This window comes from Phascolarctos cinereus, unplaced genomic scaffold, assembly GCF_003287225.1.
Source record: "Phascolarctos cinereus isolate Bilbo 61053 unplaced genomic scaffold, phaCin_HiC Scaffold_5;HRSCAF=322, whole genome shotgun sequence".
In the NCBI taxonomy this organism is placed as follows: Eukaryota; Metazoa; Chordata; class Mammalia; order Diprotodontia; family Phascolarctidae; genus Phascolarctos; species Phascolarctos cinereus.
In genome coordinates, this window is record NW_027555958.1 from 255913544 (window position 1) to 255926224 (window position 12681).

At 38.0% G+C, this 12681-nt stretch overlaps 1 protein-coding gene and 1 long non-coding RNA gene across 2 annotated transcripts in view; one reads left to right on the forward strand and one right to left on the reverse strand.

Moving 5' to 3' along the window:
• Positions 1-12681, forward strand: part of LOC110194456 (uncharacterized) — a 92326-nt gene that overhangs the window by 49297 nt on the left and 30348 nt on the right. Inside the window, exon 3 of the long non-coding RNA XR_002320705.2 lies at positions 10405-10499. This is a non-coding gene — a long non-coding RNA (uncharacterized LOC110194456). The remainder of the gene's footprint in view (positions 1-10404; positions 10500-12681) is intronic.
• Positions 1-12681, reverse strand: part of LOC144454062 (uncharacterized) — a 31585-nt gene that overhangs the window by 9431 nt on the left and 9473 nt on the right. The window contains exons 2-4 of the mRNA XM_078155705.1: positions 9779-9820; positions 5965-6060; positions 1146-1209 (exon numbers count right to left, since the gene is read on the reverse strand). The gene's annotated coding sequence lies outside the window, so the exon portion shown is untranslated. The remainder of the gene's footprint in view (positions 1-1145; positions 1210-5964; positions 6061-9778; positions 9821-12681) is intronic.

A 12681-nucleotide genomic window follows, 5' to 3' on the forward strand; every position in this document is an offset into this window, starting at 1 on the left:
AACTCCTCCAAAAAAACTTTTCATAAACCCTGCTCCCTATTCTGAGTTCTAGTCTCAGAACCTCCATACTAATAGTCTGTATTATTTGCTTTGGCACTAATTGCCTTGCACGTGTACTTATTTTATGTGTTTTTCCAGCTAGTATCTCGTTTTCTAAATTCCTAGAAAGGTAATATGCTAATTCAGTGCTGTGATGAAATTAAACACGAAACTAAGGATTTTGAGCTAACTCTTCTACCATATAATTCATTTCCTACTGCTATCACATAGTATAAATAAAGTTGTGTCCAGAGGTCATGGTTCCGCCCCTTCTTCACCAATTCTTTGATAATTTATAGCTTGTCATTCTAGGACAACACAGTCTGCTGTTAAAAGTGTGTAAACTCATTTATTATAGTGCAAGAAAATTTTCACACAATCACCTTAGTTAAACTATAGCTATATAGATGATTTTTACTTAGTTTAGTTTGGCATAGGCTCACATATACACCAAGCTTACATAGTTTACAGTTTGCTTTCTAATCCAACCTTTCTTCCGATCCTTAATCCAAAGGCACAACTAATTCTCTCAGGTCTTTTAATCACTGGAAAAGCAAGGTTTTCCCTATCTGGATCCAAAGTAGGCTTCTCAGTATTGGTTATAACTGTTCTTATGTCTACTTAAACTTTAACTTGGTAGCTCCCAGGAATATGGCCTTCAATATCAATTCTTCTAAATTACCCAGGCTTTAAGAACTTCAACCTTTCTGCACCTACTGTTATAGAAAAGTCCTCAATTTCTTTCCAGTCTCACCAATCTCAAGTGGTGATGCTTCACCACTTTAGGGGTTCCATTGTCCCATTCTGAGTCTTCACGTTTCCTTCATTTCACTTCTCTTGTTCACCTCTCTCTGAACACTTAGTTTCTTTCTTCAGTTACCAACATTAATATTACTTTTAATGCCTCCAAAATAATAGCAACAACTTAAATTTCTATGTTTCTAGGCCTACAAAAATCACTTTGCTTACTACAGTCTTCTGAGGAAGATAGGCTAATATTGCAATGCTTATTTTAAAAATAAAGAAATCAGGATCCTAGAGGTTGTGACTTGCCCGATGTCACACAATGCAGGTATCTGGACTCTTATTCCAGCACTTCTTCTTACCATATCAAAGGTTTCCAATCCATTGATAATTTTTGAAGAGGGTCTTTTTTTTTTGACCCTGCACCTGAAACATATAATTAATTCAGAAATACTTGTTAAATGAACAAATTAATGAATGGCTGTGTGGTCAGACAAAAGAATAATGTTATGGAACAGATGGCCCCAATAAAAAGGAAAGAGAATTACTTCTTCTCCATCTACCTTCATTAAAAAAAGAGAAGGTAGATATCAATATCATCTGGGGTAGTTGAGAAGCCCTTCATGAAAGCTTGAACTGGAACTTATAACTATAGACTGTTAGGATTTATATAAGAGGAAAGGAAGGAGCAGAATATTATAGAATTGGGAGCAGGGGGAGAGGATAGACTAGCAAGGATCTGAAAAAAAAGTATATGACAAAACACATCTCTTCCTTTGGTTGGTATGGAGAATGTTATTTTTATAGTGTTTAAAATATTTTTTTAGTTTTATAAAATGATAAGATCTTGGAACACTACATCTCTTCCAAAATATCTGGTACCATTCCTTCCCTTCTCCTTTGACAGCTTGCCCCACTGAACATGCTATCACTCTTCCTGATTTTCAACCCCTACTTACCTTGCCTTCAAATGATTGTCCCACATATCTCTTCCCTTTCATGGCTAAATTCCTATGGGGAAAAATCCTTTTTGCTTCTCATTCTTCTATACAATATCATCATGTCTCTCTCCACCTCCCCACCCCTGTTATTGTGGGTGCACTCCAGGGTTCTATTTTGGGCCCACTCCTCTTCTCTCTACATTCTCTTGCTTAGTGATCTCATCAGTTCCCCTATTGTTTCTGTGAAGACGACATTGATATCTACAAATCCAGCTCTCATTTCTTTCTTGATTCCCAGTTCTAATTCATTAACATGTGACTGCATGTGAGATACCTCCAACAAAGTGCCCCCTAAATATCTCAAATTCAATATGTCCAAAACCAAATTCATTATTCTCCCCTACCCCCACCCACTTCCTAATTTACTTATTTCTGTTGAGGGCACTACCATCTTTAGTCACCCAGATTCATTGCCTCATTGTGATCCTTAAATCCTACATTTAACCATTACCTATAGGTATTCCATTTTCATGATTAAAAAAACCCCCACAAAACTCTAACATTCCTCCATCTGATCATAGCTTTCTATAATCTATCTCTCCCTATGTCTTAGTCCTCCTAAGCTTATTCTCCCTCATCATTACCTCCAATCCTTTTACCCCTTCAAACTTCCTCAGGTCTATGCTGACTTCATTTTGCTCCTTTCTCGTTATTATAGACTCTATAGCTAATTAATTCATTTTCACATTATATTCTACTCTCAAATCCCTTACCACTGTGTCCCATTACTACTCATGCCTTGTTAAAACTCAACCCCAGCTCTCCTCCTCTGTTCCTACTCATATGCCACTGAATCTAATTGAAGAAAGTCACAAGCTGACTTGAGTCCACTAGAAATTTGTGTTCACTGACCCCAATTAAGTTATTCACTGTAGCAAGATAAACATTTTATTCATCCTTAATTGATTTTCTATCCCACTCCTCATCCTCTCAGCTGAAGAACTAAATGCTTCAGTAAACCTCTACATGTTTATTATTAATTACATAATTACATCAGTTACATAATTAATCTATATAATTATCTGATTAATAATAAATAATAAAATAAACTTACACTTTACTGAGAAAATAGAGGTCATTTGCCATGACCTCCCTCTTCTCTCCTCTACCTCTCAAAAGCCCTTTTACTCTCTTCTCCTGATAAGGAGTGGGCCCTTCTTGCTAAGGTCAACACCTCTACATGTTTTCTGCATCCTATTCCCTCTAGTCTTCTCTACAGATTGCCCTCTCAATGATCTATTCTCTCTAATCTTCAATCTCTCCCTAACTACTTACTCGTTCTCCATTGACTACAAACATATCCAAGTCTTCCCCAGCCTTAAAAACCTTCATTAGACCCTAACAAACCCATGTACCCTTCCTTTCATAGCCAAATTTTAAAGGAAAATTTTTTGAAAGTCTTCACTGCTTGCTTTTATTTTCTCTCCTCTCATTCACTACTTAACCCTTTGTAGGGTTGTGAAAGGAGGAATATCTATGAGGTCTCTGAAATGTAGGCTGGACTACTATTCCTGATTCCCTAACCATACAAGTTGGGCTAGCTTTTCCTAGGGCCCTATCCTTTGCAAGCTAGGCTAATTTGTCCTTAAAAGGCATTGGAATTGTCAGAAGAGTAAGGCTTGAACCACTCATGTGACTTCTTGGTGGCCTAAGTAAAAAGCCAATGCACAAGGAATCAGGAGTTTCTTTCTTGACATGCCCCTACCTGTCTGATCTCTCCTTCTCAGTGTCTTTTGCTACATCATCATCTATATCACACTCTTGAGTGTATTTTAAGGCTCTGTCCTAGACTCTTTTCTCTACATGCTCTCTCTTGTTGACCTTATCAGGTCCCATGGGTTTAATGATTAGCTCCATGAAGATGACTTTCAAATCTATATTTAGCTCCAGTTTCATGCTCGAGCTCTAGTTCCACATCACTGCTACTCGACAAAGCTAATTGGATGTCCTATAAACATCTCAAACTCAACATTTCCAAAACTGAATTCATTTCTATCCCACAAAACTCACCCCCCTGTTGAACTTCCCTATTTCTGTCAAAGGCACCATCATTCTTTCAGTTGTGTCACCTGGACAAAATTCTTCACCCCTCACTCTCCCTCATGCCATACAGCCAGTCAGTTGCCAGAGATTACTGTTCTTCCCCAAAACATCTATCATATCTTCCCCCTTCTTACTACTCAAAAAACTACCATGTTAGTTTTGGCCCTTATTACCCCTCTCTCCAATACAATCCAACCTCCAAACAGCTACCAAAGTGATTTTCCATAATCACAGATTTGACCATATCATCTCTCTAATCGATAAACTCTGGTGGCTCTCTTATTGCCTCTAGGATAAAATATGTTAACTTCGCAATGGGGCCTTCCAGCTTCATTACACATTATTTCCCTCCCTGTGTGCTATAGAGATAGTCTATCCAAACTGGTCTTGTTCTTCACACAAGACACTTCATCTCTAGTCAACCTCCATGCTTAAAATGTACGTTTTCCTTTTCTCCACCTTGCAGAATCCATGCTTCCTTGAAGACTCAACTCAAGTACTTCCTTTTCCACGTTCTTCCTGATTCGTCAATCCCCTAGCCCCTCTTAATTCCAGTGCCTTCCCTCTTTTAATTAATTCTTATTTATCCTATATATAGTTTGCTTTGTATATATTCATTGACATGTTGTCTCCCCTATTAGACTGTAAGTTCTTTGAGGTCAGGCACTGTTTTTTGCCTCTTTTTATATCCCCAGCACTTAGCACAGTGCCTGGGACATAGAGGGGCTTAATAAGTGTTTATTGATTAATTGATTGACAGCTAGTACCATCACTACCTAAACTAATAAGCACTTAATAATTGCTTGGTGTTTTATTATGGAGGGATTGATTAATCAATCTACTCTTCACTCCCTCCACAATCAACACCCTCCATCAGATCAGTCACCAAATCTTGTCTCTTCTGCCTTTACAATCTCTCTCACAGCCATCTCTTCTCATCATTTACACCACAACCACCCTAGTTCAGGCCCTTATCACCTCTTGCCTAGACTATGCACTAACCTCTTCATTAGCCTTTCTTCACCTACCCTCTCCCTCTTTCCAATCTAGTCTCCACAAAGTTGCCATATTGATATTCCTAAAGCAAGGATCGAACTGTGTCAGGTCTCTGCTCAAGAAACTCCACTGTGTCCCTAATGCCTCTAGATTAAAGTACAAACTTCACTGTTTGACGTTTTAAAACCCTTCACAATCTGGCTGCAATCTATCTTTTTAGACCAATTACATATTCCCCTCCCCACACACACTGTACATTCCAGCCAAATTGACTTGCTCTTTGTTCCCTGCATGTGACATTCCATGTCCTGCCTTTGCTTAGGCTGTCCCCCTGGAATGCTCTTCCTTGTCACAGCTGCCTATTAGAGCCCCTGTCTTCCTTCAGTGCTCAGCTTTCAGTGCTACCTACTTTAAAGAAGACTTTTAGTTCTCTCAGTTGTTAGTAATACACAGGAATGATTTTCTTTTGCGCACATCTTGTATTTATTTATCTCTGAATGTGTTGTATTCCCTTTGCTCCTCAGAAGAAGGTAAGCTCCTTGAAGCTAGCAGTTGTTTTACTTTTGTATTTGTGTCCCCAGTACCTAACAGAGAACTTGGCACGGAGTAGGCAATAAATGCTTACTGATTGATTTAATTGACTATAAGAATATTTTCAATTAAGTTCTGGTGATAGACTATAGCTTGGAGGCAATGGAAATAAACCATATTACTGAAATGTTTGGCATTGAGAAGGAAATGAATTGGACAGTTAGTAGAAGGTGCTGGGTAAGGGTTTTTCTCCCCCTACAAAAGAAACATATTCATATTTGAAGGAATAAGGGAGGCAATTTGTGAAAAGGGAGATATTAATTATGCCAGAAAGCAAGGGATAATCAAGTCATCAAAGTCTTTCAGTCAAGCAATAGAGAAGACAAGAATGGAGAGAAAATAGACTACAGGTGGATTCAGATAACTTTAAGGAAGAAGCAGGGCACCTATCCTTCTGAGACTGAGAGAAGCAATAAGTTTAAGTGACAATAAAGATTTATGAAGAAAGCCTTCAAAAGAGCTTTCCAACCAAAGTGGGTACTTTTCCAGTTAATAGCTAGACTGTATTATTTTTTTTACAGTGATTTCTACCTAGTTCTCACTGACTCACCTGGAAATGTGCCTCTTGGGATATCTCTCTCCAGGATCCATAAATCTCACCTTTGTTCCAAATGGAATATTACACCAGGTTTGGAAACTTGAAGCCCTGTTCAGCGGGAAAGAAATAGGCCATAGCTCAATCACAGAATCATAAAATCTCATAATGGGAAGGACCTCAGCAGCTGTCCAACCCAAACCTAAAAAAGAATCACTACTACAATATATTAGACATCAGACTCTGCCTGAAAATTCCCAATGAAAGGGAAACCAATACCTCCTATTCCACTTTGGAATAGCTCTAATTGTTAAGTGGTGTTTCCTTCCATTAAGCTAAGCAATTGTTTCTGTTCTGGCCAGAAACTCTGAGAGTCTTCCCCTCCCAGACTGATTCTTTTATGAAGGCAAACTAGGCCAACTTTTGCCTCAGTTCTTGCCTAGCCTTTAACTACTGAATGGGTATTGCCTCAGACAAACTGGGATCTGGGAAAAACCTTAGTTTACAAAGGCCAAGGTCTCCTACTACATCTAGGGCCATTGCCAGTCGTCCTGACCTATGTTGTACCCCTGGACTCCAGTGACTCTGGAGGAGACAGTGAGGCTGATGACTTTGCACAGCTCTGCCTCACTTAAATCCAGTTCACTTGCAAGTCAAGACATCACCCTTCTGATGTCATCGGCCTTCTTCGAGAATGAAGAGTGAACAAGTGGCATAGCGGAAAGAGTGCTGGGGTCTGGAGTCAGAAGACTTAATTTCAAATCTGAGCTCAGACACTTACTGGCTATTTGACTCTGGGAAAGTCACTTAACCTCAGTTTCCTCATCTATAAGCTTGGGGATAATAATAGCACCTACCTCCCAGGGTTGTTGTGAGAATCAAATGAGATAATGATTGTAAAGCACTTAGCACAGTGCCTGGTACATAATAACCACTATGTACATGTTAGCCATTATTATTATTAGTGTTAAATTTGCATCTTTGTACCTTCCACATACTACTCCTAGTTATGCCCTCTAGGGGCAATAAGAATAAGTTTAACTTTTCTTTTAAATGACAGTCTTTTAGGAACTTGATAAGCTATCATGTCTACTTCATTCTTCTCTTAAAGCTAAACATCCCCAGTTCCTTCAACCAATCATCAGACAGCATAGTTTTGAAGCCCTTTACAATTTGCCTGCTCTAGTCCCTGATTATGTCTGAGCTATATTCTATCTTCTGGTATTTATTGTTTTATGAATATAATGATCTCTAAGGTTTTTCCCTACCTAACCTTTATTTATTTTTGAGCTTCCCTTTTCTACAGACTCTTCCCTTTGTCTTCAAATAACACTGTAATTTTTAGAAAAAAACTTTCACTTAATCCTGATGCCTCCTTTCACTCTATCTTTCCATCCAAGTCATGTTTCTTAAACTAGAAGACTACATCTCCTACCTTCACTTGTTCACCACTTACCATGTTTAAATGCCTATATTATCTGGCTCCCATCCCATTCTCAAAGGCCATCATCATTAATCTCCTAATCACCAATTGCAATGGTCTTTTCTTAGTCCTTTGGTTCTTTAAACCTCACTACAGGATATGATCTACTTCCTGAAATTTCCTTTTCTCTTTTGGTTTCCATGATATTACACCATAAAAGCTTCCCCCTCCCCCTACTTTTTACCTTCTGCCTCTTTCCCTTCTCCCTCATTGCTGGTTTCTTTTCTTCTTCCTGCCCCAAAATATAAATGACCATCTCATTTTATAGATTAAGTCTCTCATTAGAGGTTGCAAAACCTATGACAACTTTCGAAGCCTAGAAGAATTTTGATGCTAATCTGATTCTTACCTAGCCTTAATCACTGAATGGGCATTGCCTCAGTCAAAATGAGACCTGGGAAAGACCTTAACTTAAAAAAGCCAAGGTCTCCCACTGCATTCGAGGCCATCTCTAGTTGTCCTGATCTATATCTTGCCACTGGACCCAGATGGCTCTGGAGGAGAGAGTCAGGCTAGTGACTTTGCATAGCCTTCTCTTACTTAAATCCAATTCATTTGCAAGTCATGGCATTGTCTTCCTTTTGTTATGGTCCTCTTCGAGAAAGGACAAACAATGACCAGCAATCCAAAGCCAAGTACCATCCCTGAGGATATTGTGACTATATTAAAACAAGAAGAATGACCCATCCAATTAAATATACTAATCAAGTCCCAAGAATTAGATTTTGTTGTTAATGGTTAGTCATGAATAACTCTTCGTGATCCCTTTTTGGGGGGTTTTCCTGGCAAAGATAGTGAAGTGGTTTGTCATTTCCTTTTCCAGCTCATTTTATAAATGAGACTGAGGCAAACAGGATTAAGTGATTTGCTTGGAGGCAGAGAGTGAGGCTTGTAAAACGTGCATGGAAATGGCATGGTTTTGAGGTCTAGCCCCCAAGACCACAACGAAAGGATCAGAAAATAAGCTAGGGAAATCAAAGGATAAAAATCTAGAATAGAAAGGGAAAATAAATAATGAAGAGAATGAGAAAAAGAAATCTTTTTTAGAAAAAAAGTGAAATTTGAAAAACAAATGAAACAAAGCAGGCTGAAAGGGGGATTTTACTTCACTACTTGGAGGGAAAAAAGAGGAAAATAATTGTAATTAGGTAAAGGTAGAAAGAAAAAAACTAATAAATTAAACAAAACTTCAAAACTCGAGAAAGGGTTAAGAAAAGGGAGTGTGTGAGGGATTAAGTGTGAAGGGAAGAAAGCCAGTGAGAATACGGTTACCTTAAAATAGATAATGCTAAAATAACTGAAGATACAATATAGTATATTTTTAGAGGAAGAAGGGGGAAAATCCTAACTTGAGGAGGAAAATATAAACCTGACTCTCATAACTTTAAAGATGAATGAATTAAATACTCCAATAAAATGAAAATGATTAACAGATTAGATAAGAAAATAACATTTCACAATCTGTTGCTAGCAAGAACCATACCTAAAAACCAAAGACATACATAGAATAAAAATGAAGGGCTGGAGAAAAAAAAAAGAGTTGCAACAATGTTATCAGAGAAAGCAAACAAAACAAAACAGTATTCACAGCCTAAAAAGGGATAAACAAGGAAACAACATCATACTAAAACGAACCATGGAAAACAAGCCGAAATCAATATTAACATAAATATTCCAATTGCTTTAGCATTTAAATCTATTATTTATTTATTTATTTTTAGGCAATTGGGGTTAAGTGACTTGCCCAGGGGCACACAGCTAGTAAGTGTCAAGTGTTTGGTCTGAGGCCACATTTGAACTCAGGTCCTCCTGAGTCCACTGCACCATCTAGCTGCCCCTAGCATTTAAATTTATAAGAGAAAAGTTAACTGAACTACAAGATGACATAGATGGTAATACAACAATAGCAGGAGATTTCAAGGTCCCTCTTTTCAGTTTTGGATAAGTCTACCAAAAAGACAAACAAATGGGAAAATACAGAATTGAAGAAATTTCGATACAATTTAGAGCTAAAAGACTTATAGTATCTTCTAATAAGACTATTTAAGAACATATGTATTTTTCAGCACCACATGGAACTTTTACAAAAATTGATCCAGTATTGGGGCAGAAATATAGCAAATTATTTCTTATTCCTTCAAATATGAATATGTAAAAAGGCAGAAATACTAAACATATGCTTCATAGACTGAGATCAATAAAAATAGTAATCAATTCAGGTAGCACAAACAAAAGACACACACCCAAATGGAGACTTAACAATAAAATCCTTGATAATGAATGAATAAAAAAAATCATAGAAACAATAATTATGTGAAAGAAAATGATAATAATGAAACAACATACCAAAAATTCTGGGATAGTCTTCAGGGGAAAATAATCACATCCCTAAAAACATATATTAATAAAAGAAAAAAGGGAAGATTAATGAACTGAATATGGATTTTTAAAAAATTAGAAAGCCAATAAATAAGTAAATCTAAAACAAACACAAAGAATTTTTTTTTTAATTTGAGAAGACTTGTCCTAAATGACCAGCAAGTCCTTGTTATCAGATACTACTGTGTGGTATTGAGCCATGTGATTACCCTACCCTCCATATTTATGGTGCTTTCCCCCCAACTCACTAGCATTTGAGCCACCAGGCCATTTCATTTATCAACTATGCCAAATGTTGAAGGAAGGAGAGGGGACACTGGTTTTCAACAGAATTCTGGTGCAATTTAGAGATAAAATGAGGCAATTTTAAATCACTGAATAGTTAACAAAAGGTTTAATTAATCCTAACATAGTAAATTTATGCAACAAAGATACATTGGCATTTAGCTTCTATAGGCACAGCTCTCGTCTCCATATGGAAATATAACTGTTTCAGCAAAGTAAGTTGGCTCAGAAGTATCTTTGTTTCCAGATTTGTGGCTATTTTATGATTTTATAATTGAGTCATGCAGTATTTCTTTCCCTCTGAACAGGGCTTCAAGTTTCCAAATCTGATAGGATATCCCATTTGAACAAAGGTGAGATTCATGGATCCTGGAGAGGGATGTCCCAACAGACAGATTTCCAGGTAAGTCAGTAAGAACTAGGTGGAAATCACTATAAAAGTACAGTCTAGCTATTAACTAGAGAAGTACCCACTTTGGTTGGAAAACTTTCTTGAAAGTCTCCAAGGGTTTCTTCATAAATTTTTACTTTCACTTAAACTTATCACCATTACAATATACTTCCCTTAGTCGCAGATGAATAGGTGCCCTGCTTCTTCCTTAAAGTTAACCCACCTATTTATATTCTATGTTTTCTCCTTTCTTGACTCTTCCATGACTTGATTGAAAGACCTTGATGGGGGCAGCTAGGTGGTGCAGTGGATAGAGCACTGGCCCTGGAGCCAGGAGGACCTGAGTTCAAATATGACCTCAGATACTTGATACTTGCTAACTGTGTTACCATGGGCAAGTCACTTAACCCCACTGCCTAGCCAAAAGAAAAGAAAAAAAAAGACCTTGATGACTTGACCCTTGTTTTCTGGCATAATTAATATCTCCCTTTTCACAAATTGCCTCGCTCATTCCTTCAAATATGAATATGTTTCTTTTATAAGGGGAGATAACCTTTACCTAGCACCTTCTACTAACTGTCCAATTCATTTCCTTCTCAATGCCAAACATTTCAGTAATATGGTTTATTTCCATTGCCTCCAAGCTATAGTCTATCACCAGAACTTAATTGAAAATATTCTTATAGTCAATTAAATCAATCAGTAAGCATTTATTGCCTACTCCGTGCCAAGTTCTCTGTTAGGTACTGGGGACACAAATACAAAAGTAAAACAACTGCTAGCTTCAAGGAGCTTACCTTCTTCTGAGGAGCAAAGGGAATACAACACATTCAGAGATAAATAAATACAAGATGTGCGCAAAAGAAAATCATTCCTGTGTATTACTAACAACTGAGAGAACTAGGAAAGTCTTCTTTAAAGTAGGTAGCACTGAAAGCTGAGCACTGAAGGAAGACAGGGGCTCTAATAGGCAGCTGTGACAAGGAAGAGCATTCCAGGGGGACAGCCTAAGCAAAGGCAGGACATGGAATGTCACATGCAGGGAACAAAGAGCAAGTCAATTTGGCTGGAATGTACAGTGTGTGTGGGGAGGGGAATATGTAATTGGTCTAAAAAGATAGATTGCAGCCAGATTGTGAAGGGTTTTAAAACGTCAAACAGTGAAGTTTGTACTTTAATCTAGAGGCATTAGGGACACAGTGGAGTTTCTTGAGCAGAGACCTGACACAGTTCGATCCTTGCTTTAGGAATATCAATATGGCAACTTTGTGGAGACTAGATTGGAAAGAGGGAGAGGGTAGGTGAAGAAAGGCTAATGAAGAGGTTAGTGCATAGTCTAGGCAAGAGGTGATAAGGGCCTGAACTAGGGTGGTTGTGGTGTAAATGATGAGAAGAGATGGCTGTGACAGAGAATGGTTAACTAATTGGATGGAGAGTGTTGGTTGTGGAAGGAGTGAAAAGTAGAGGATTGATTGATTGATCTTCTATGATAAATCACCAAATACTGCTTATTATGCGTCAGGAACAATGGCAGTAACTGGGAACACAAAGACAAAAATGAAACATCCCTGCCCTCAAGGAGCTTACTTCTTAACAGACAACATCTCTCTCTCTCACACACACACATAAGGTAATTTAAGGCAGTAAGGATACCAGGAGGTTGAGGAATCAAGGGATCAGGTAGTGCTTGATCTGAGTCTTGATGGAAGCAGTGACTCTACAAGGTGAAGAGAAGAGTATATATTTTGGGCGAGGGAGATGGCCACAGATGGAGTGTTATATGTGAAGAATAATAAGACCTTAGCTTGCAGAGAGGGGGGTAATGTGCAATGAAGCCATTTCTGTCTGGGATCAGGTTACAAAGTTTATCTATCTATCTATCTATCTATCTATCTATCTATCTATCTATCTATCTGTCTGTCTGTCTATCTATATTTCTTATCCTGGAGGGAACCACCAGAGTTTACTGACATGGCCAAAGCTATGATTACAGAAAATCACTTTGGTAACTGTTTGTAGGTTGGACTGGATTGGAAAGATCAATTAGGAGACCATTACAAGAGTCCAAGTGAGAGCTGATGATGGATTGAAATGAGGTGGTAACTTTTTGAGTAGTAAACGGGGAGTAAGTAATATGTTGTGGAAACATATTAGAGCAGTGAGGTGGTACAGTGGATAGAGCGTTGGGCCTGGG